The 7,592-nt window shown below is 37.8% G+C and overlaps 1 non-coding gene across 1 annotated transcript; it reads right to left on the bottom strand.

The window, feature by feature from the left end:
• Positions 1–352: 352 nt before the first annotated feature.
• On the bottom strand, positions 353–424 carry Trnaa-ggc (transfer RNA alanine (anticodon GGC)). Its single transcript has one exon. It is a non-coding gene; the product is annotated as a tRNA-Ala (tRNA).
• Positions 425–7,592: the final 7,168 nt, after the last annotated feature.

The following is a 7,592-nucleotide window of genomic DNA, read 5'->3' as shown; positions in this document are numbered from 1 at the left end:
GTCAACACCAAACATTTGTCCGTTTCATTTTCCGAATGCTTTTATTATGCGACGAGCTAATTTTGTGATGACATTTTAGTGGTTAGTGTCAGAATTTGGTTGGAAATTCGATATGGGTTCTTTTATTGCTTTAAAATAGGTAGGAAAAACGATAAAGCTTATGAACGATAGCGATACAATACTATAGTAACTAAATTTTACTACGACGCACGACGGGATTAGGTATGTAAAATACAAAACTAGCTTGTGTACTTGCAAGACATTACACACTACAATCGAAATGCTATTATTTATCTATAAATTGTATATACAGATGTCAATCACAATGAAAAAATCAACGATGATCAAACTCTGGTCAACGTGGGACTCGAACCCACATCCTTGGATTGCCGGTCCAATGCGTTACCAATTGCGCCAGCTGACCATCCGTCAATCAACGCGAATTTAATCATTGCAACTGTGACGACTTCACTAGCGACATCTGCATATTAAGGTTCACAACCTTTTTACGGTTCACAACCTGCTATTATTTATTTATGATATATAATGCTATTATTTATTTATTATTTATGACGATGATGATGATGTTATGATAATTATTTATTTACAGCTTAAAGTAAAAGCAACAACAATTCGGTTTGTAACAATTTGACAGAGAGCATTTTTTGACGTGATAACGTCTTATAAATCGATGAACTCCGGTGGCATGCACGAAAAAGTGTCACGTTATGTACAGATCTCCATGGAAACGTTGTGGACAGATCTCCATGGTGACTAAAAGTATAGAATTTTTCATCAATGTTTTCTTATGACGTTATCACGCAAAATTATCGTCCGTAAACCGACTTTACAGACAACCACATTTTTTTACATAACTTTAATAAAGCGCGCGCTTTGCACGGCTGCGTGCAATAGCTTTTCGGCCAGTGCGCGCACCAATGTGATTGGCGTTGAGCACGTCGCCTGATCACGTACATATATTTTATTAATGTTATACAATTCGGTGTGGTTGTATTTGAATTTATTCATGTATGATTAAATTATTGTAAAACTACATAAACGTATTATTAAAAGCATGATAGTTGATTAATGACTATGTAATATATGGTACCTATATGTGTCGTGTTCAATCAAAAGGTACCACATTGTCGCTTGCCATAAGGACGCTCTGACAGGTTATTCGTATAAAGATGCAACCCAATTTCGTCTTTATGGTAAGCGACAATGTGATACCTTTTGCTTGATAACGTCACATATGTCTATTTAAGTCTCTCCTCCTAAACGTTGAATTAAAAAAATACAGGAACCTAGTTACATCTTCTAGACTTAGCATGCCACATTTCAAAAAAATCGGTTAGTGCTTAAACGGTAAAAAAGTCAAAAGAACCTAAAAATCTAATAGTCGCATTACTTAAAGACGGTGTATAATATCTAAGTAGGTAAGTACATGAGACCAGACAATCTACACATGTAGGTATTTAATACCATCGTTTTCGCGTTAGTCCCATCGCCTGAAACGAGATTTCAAGTCATTAAAAAGTCGCATTACGAAGTGCAATCTGACGAAATGGCAACAACGTTCAAGCCGACCTAACAAGTCCAGAGCTTGTTAATGGCACCAACATCGTTGCTCCGTGTAAGGGTGTGTAAACTGTGCAGCGCAGCTTGAAGGACGTACGGGCCAATTCGAGCTTTAGTTATGCGATCTGATTCCGATGCGATACTGATATGTGAGTTTTACAAGTGACATTTATTTAACCAAAACCGTCACGTTTGACACTGACAGATCAGTATCGTATCGGAATGAGACCGTAAGACTTGAGCTCGAATTGGCCCGTCTAGGACCGGTGTAAAATACTACCACGAGATTAACGCGCGAGAGCATTTTTTAAGCAACATTTTGAGTCGCGCATTATTTTCGAGCCTTTAAGCGAATTCCTTGTACAAATTGAAATAAGTGGTATTACCCCCTAACAGCATTTATACGTCATTATGACGTCAGCGACGTCACTATGACGCCATAATTGCGTCACTGTTACGTCATTATGATGTCGCTGACGTCACTTTGCTAACGGATTTTCAAAATCTGAAATGAATGCAGGAGAAATTGTGAAGTAAATTGCTGTTTTCATGAATAGTCAATTCAAGAATAGTCAACATTAACTTGATCAGTAATATTTCTGACCCAGAAATTTCACAAGGCTCCTTGTTTACACATTTAATATTTTAACAAATTTGTTTGATAGCACAGGATAGCTCTTAATTCCAAAATCACCCCTTCCGCTGCTCCGAAAAAAAATATAATTATTTAAGCAATTTTCTTTACTTACGAACGATTGCTTATTCAAGTATTGGCTCAATGCCGAAAACATTTTCTAGATCAGTGATTAAGAAATTATTACCAATTAATCACAGTTCGTTAGATAATTAACTGGCAATAACGATCTGAAGTAATTCCACGTGATTCCGTTTATATATCTTTGTGACCTCTTACTTAGTTTTCTCGTAAAAATAATTGTAACCGGGTTTATAAGAAAGCTAATTTTACACGTCGCAACTAACCGGAAGCGACATGCGAAGTTTGTAAAAGAATAATCTTGATATTGATTTGATATTCACTCGTGGTGTATTTAGTACCTACAAATTCGAGCCAATAAGACGACAGTTTTTCTTTATGTTTAACAAATGTCAAACAAAAACAAAAACTGTATCTGTCAGATGCAGCGAAAATTCACGTGACTATTTACATATAGTTGGTCAAGCAAATCTTGTCAGTAAATTGGAACAAAAAAAGCTATACTCATCCTTTTCTTTTGGGTGCTAGTACTAAGTGTAAGACAAAGATAGTATGATTCTCTATGTCTATGTTTGAAATGAGACAGTCCCTTGATAAACTATACATTATATAAATTTCGATTGGCGTTTTCTATCAATGATTGTCATATTGGCTAGGTTCCTGGACTTTTAGAGCCAGTAACTTTTATTTTGCTTGGGTACTAGTTACATTACAGCCGTAACGCTGCGTCTTACGTAACGCAGCGTACTACGTAGGCGAACAACACGCGAACGCGAAGCGTCGCGGCGCGGGGTGAATCAATCTTTTGATACCTATAGAAGTGTCCTACGTGGGCGATCTCGTTACGAATGCGAACAACGTGGGACCGCCGCGCCGCGTATAGGTATCAAAGGGTTGATTCACCCCGCGCCGCGTCGCTTCGCTTCGCGTTCGCGTGTTGTTCGCATACGTAGTACCTACGCTGCTGCGTAACGGCCATTGTAAAACTAATTGATTTGTTTACCGTGTTTGTGCACAAACAGACTGATTTTCAAATTGCTGTTACTGCTAGCAGTTATATATTATGTGTTGCGTGTTAATTTGAATAGACCGGCCTTCAACAAAGTAAGTTTTTTCCCAATGAATATACCTACACTCGGATTGTTCTACTTAAAATTGTTTGTTCTACCATCAAAATAGCCGAAGATTATCATATTACCCCAAAGCTTTATCTGGTTTATTTCGAACTATGGCATTTATTCAAGAATGCACATTCCTAAACTAAGCGCCACATGCACCATCCCACTAACCCGGGGTTAACACTGAGTTAACGGTTTAACGGGTTAACCCCGGGTTAGTGGGATGGTGCAAGTGGCGCTTAGTCTAGCGACGTTACGCCTACAGTATTCGCATAGTTACGTAAAACTACTCTGGTTTAATTTTCACGAAGCGGCAGCTTTGCTCGCGTCATAAACTACAACAGCCAAGACACTTGATATTGTTTGAACTGTCAATTCAATAGCCCCTTTTTTTCGTGTCACCTATTTAAAGATATGAATAAGAGAATTTACATCAGGATCATTTTAGATGTACGGGATAAACAGAAAAAAAACTATGAAATAGTTAAGAAAAATTAACTGCATTAGGCACAGGTTGGTGTGTTTTGTTTTTCATTGATAACAAAGCTTAATTATAGTATTATAATTCTATGATGCTTACTTTACTTAATAAACCAATAAATTCTTAATTTTGTCCTGACCTACAATTAGTGTGGCCGTATTGTTACCTCTACCTTCCAATATTGGGTTTAGGCTGCATAGCCGGCTGATTATAACTATCTCGCCCGCATCCCAGAGCGTGTCACTCCCAACAAAATTTCGTCCCCTGGTATGCCGGCTGGTCCGGAGCAGGCATATTACTGGCTGGGTGAGGCGCATTCTTGTCTTCTTGTGACCTGCAGTTAGTGTGGCCGTACATTCACTGCAAAAATAGGCTACGTCAGCAAACCGAGAGCTCACGATCGTCGCTCTCACTAACTAGTACAAATCCCAGTCGCCGTGGCCGAAACCCGCCAGGACAGGATGATGATGATGATCAACAAACAGATTTTTCATACTTACATGTAAAAAACCAACTGCTTTATATGGTATATTTTTTATATTTCAAATAGGGCTTCCCCATTTAACTACGGAATGAGACTGGTGATATCAAACCCGATCATAATAATGTTGATAATACTAAGCTCCGGTTGTACACAACGGAAGGAATTCTATGTCAGTCGGCCATACTTTTTGGTCCATTTGCTCGTCAGCCTTTCGAAAATACTACGATATTATTACTTGTTTAAGCACAAAACCTTAATCGTTTCAACTGAAACAAACTGATAGTTAAATTTATGAAAATAAATTATTCTACTTTGTTACACCACATTACTACATTAAATAAATTATAATTTTTCATCATTCATATTTTGAATTTATGATCGCCAATAATACTTAAATAATGTATCATGCAAATATACGATTGTATTATAATGTCAACAATGGTAATCAAAAGAATACAAATATGGTCAAAATATAGGTGTGTATCACACCATGCCATAACATCGTTGTCTTTGTAATTCCCACCAACTGGACTGAGCAGCACTACTCTGCGGCCGACTTACCATTCCTTCTAATTACATAGTTATGCCTCTCACCTTTAATTAAATCGGTGTAGACAGATAAATTCCTGTCTAACTTCGTACGTTTCAGTGGACCTACGACGTTTCCTATTGCGGCGGGCATCGCATGTTCTATTGTAAGGTTTACAATGCAAATGCATTGCGTAAGGTAGTATTTCATTTGATATAAGATCTTGAGTTTCTTAAGAAAAATTCGGGTCGGGAAAACCTGGCGGGATCGTATCGCGTGATTCGCCATCTTGGTCGCACTTATGGCTTCTCTGAATCTGATTGATTGACGTTTCTCTCTACTCACTCGTCGTGAACAATATAGTCTACAGATCCACTAAGCGAAATGAGGGAAATGAGTGATATATAACATATCTCCGAGAGTGAAAGATATCAATCAATCGTTTTAACTCATAGAAGCGTTTTGCGCATATCCACACTAGACGCTTCAGGTTTTAAAGGGTCGATATATAAACTGACGTACCCGCAAAGTAATACTTATCATATTTAAATACAAAACTATAATAAATTAGCTTCGTTTTAAACAGGGTGTATGAAAAAGTCACAAACTACTTTAACTTACAATAAAGATTATGATTATGACTTACACCCAATCGGAAAATTGAATGGCCACTTTACGCACGAATTCAGTCAAAATGTGCATGCAATTTTACAGCTCGCTGTCCACTCGAGATAATATCCAAAATATAAATGGCTATATTTTCTCCTCAACTTTCCCGAAATACTTGTCACCGCAGCCCTCGTAGCCAAGCCCAATCCGCATAATCATGACTTAAAAACACGTCCCTCAAAAGTCCCCTCAGAACAGAGGACATAAGTCGGGCAAACTGGCCAAGATAAACAAAAACTGGGGCACAAAGCGATGGCTTCATAATACGTGCTCTGCGGATACTGAATTAACATGCAGCCTACGTAACTTGTCCAAAAATAAACAGCAGATCTACTTACCATTACAAAGCTCTGATGTTTTTAACCCTCAAAGCAAAAAGAGGGGTGTTATAAGGTTGACCGCTATGTGTGTCTTGCACTGCTCATGCACATTCACTTGCCTAACTAGCAGCTCTTGGAGCTGATGCGTGTATATCGAGCACTTGTATTTTATTTTGCACTTTTCAAAGTTCTCAACTGTGTATCTAGTCTATTTTTGAAAGTGTTCCACACATTTACCACACGATTCGGCAAGAAGTGTTTCCTAGGGTTGCTAGCACACGGGGGGTTGACAAGTTTCTTAGTGTGTCCTCTCAACTACATTCTGACTTGATATGTATAGGTATGTTTATGCCTGTATGTTTATTTTATTTTAAAGTAAGTCTTCTAGTCGTGGTTCAACTATTTCATTTATTATATTTATTTATTTTGGTTTTTAAATGAAATTTAAAAAAAAAACATCTTATTATTTACAAATTTAATACTAATCAATATACTATAATGAAATCATAAACCTAAACACATGTGCCATCCTCAATCAAAAGGGTACTTAATGTCGGTTGTCAATAAGGCGCTATTTCCATGTAGCTTCAATTTGAAATCATCCTCATCGACAACCGACAATGTGGTACCTTTTGGTTGAAAACGTGACATATACTTTGTAAGTTATACCTACATAAATATCTACATATATACATTATACATAACCTACTGTGAAACATTAATTACATCTGGCAGTTAAAGCAAGTCCAAACAAAGCTACGAAGTCAAAAATTGTGTTCCAAGCATTTCCCTCTATACCTTTTTTTGGGCATTTATTTCCTGGCCTATTTCTAAAATTAATGTTAGAGGTACAGTCAATTCAGTTACAATCTCTAAGATATTTGGAGATTGCCTTAACTAAGTGTAGCCTTAATTATATTTATTGTTTTATTTCAGGTAGTTAATGCTTACATGTTAATTTAAATATTAGTTGTAACATACATTCATTCATGCTAATCAGTGCTTAAATGCAGTGCAGATGCTTGCGCAGCATGCGCTTGAAAGTGAATTTACTTTGAGCTGTTCTAATATTAAGTAGAAGGTCGTTTCACAGACCTATCGCCTGAACAGTATAGGAGTTGGTCAGGAAACCGGTGCGATGAGGGGGAATGGAGATCTTAAGGCTACGGGAGGTACGGCGAACACAACCGGGGCAAGCAGTAACCAATTTCTTCTTCATTAATTTATTATTATCAAGCGTACATGTGGCATATGTACAAGCCCATCATCATCATTAACTTAAGAGTTATTCTCTTGTCGGTGGAGTATCTTCCAGCTTTCCCTATCCCGCGCCAGCTCTTTGACTTTTTGATACGACACGACCCCTACTTTTTCTTTCACTTGATCTAAAAAGCTGCGTCTGGGTTTTCCTCTACCCCGCTTCCTTCCTATCCGCCCCTCCAGGATAGTTTTAAAGAAGTAGTCGTGTCGTATTAAGTGTCCAATCATTTTCCCGCGTCTATTTGCAATAGTGTTCAGAATAGCTCTTCTTTCACTCACTCTTCTTAGCACCTCCTCATTCGTTATCCTGTCTCTCCAACTAATGCCTTCCATTCGCCTCCAGCACCACATTTCAAATGCTTCCATTCTCTTTCTATCTCTTAGGGTCATGGTCCACGTTTCACTTCCATAAAGGGCTATACTCCAGATGTACAC

This window comes from Cydia strobilella, chromosome 19, assembly GCF_947568885.1.
Source record: "Cydia strobilella chromosome 19, ilCydStro3.1, whole genome shotgun sequence".
Lineage (NCBI taxonomy): Eukaryota > Metazoa > Arthropoda > Insecta > Lepidoptera > Tortricidae > Cydia > Cydia strobilella.
Note: the sequence above shows the minus strand (reverse complement) of the source record. Positions and strands in the feature narration are given on the sequence as shown.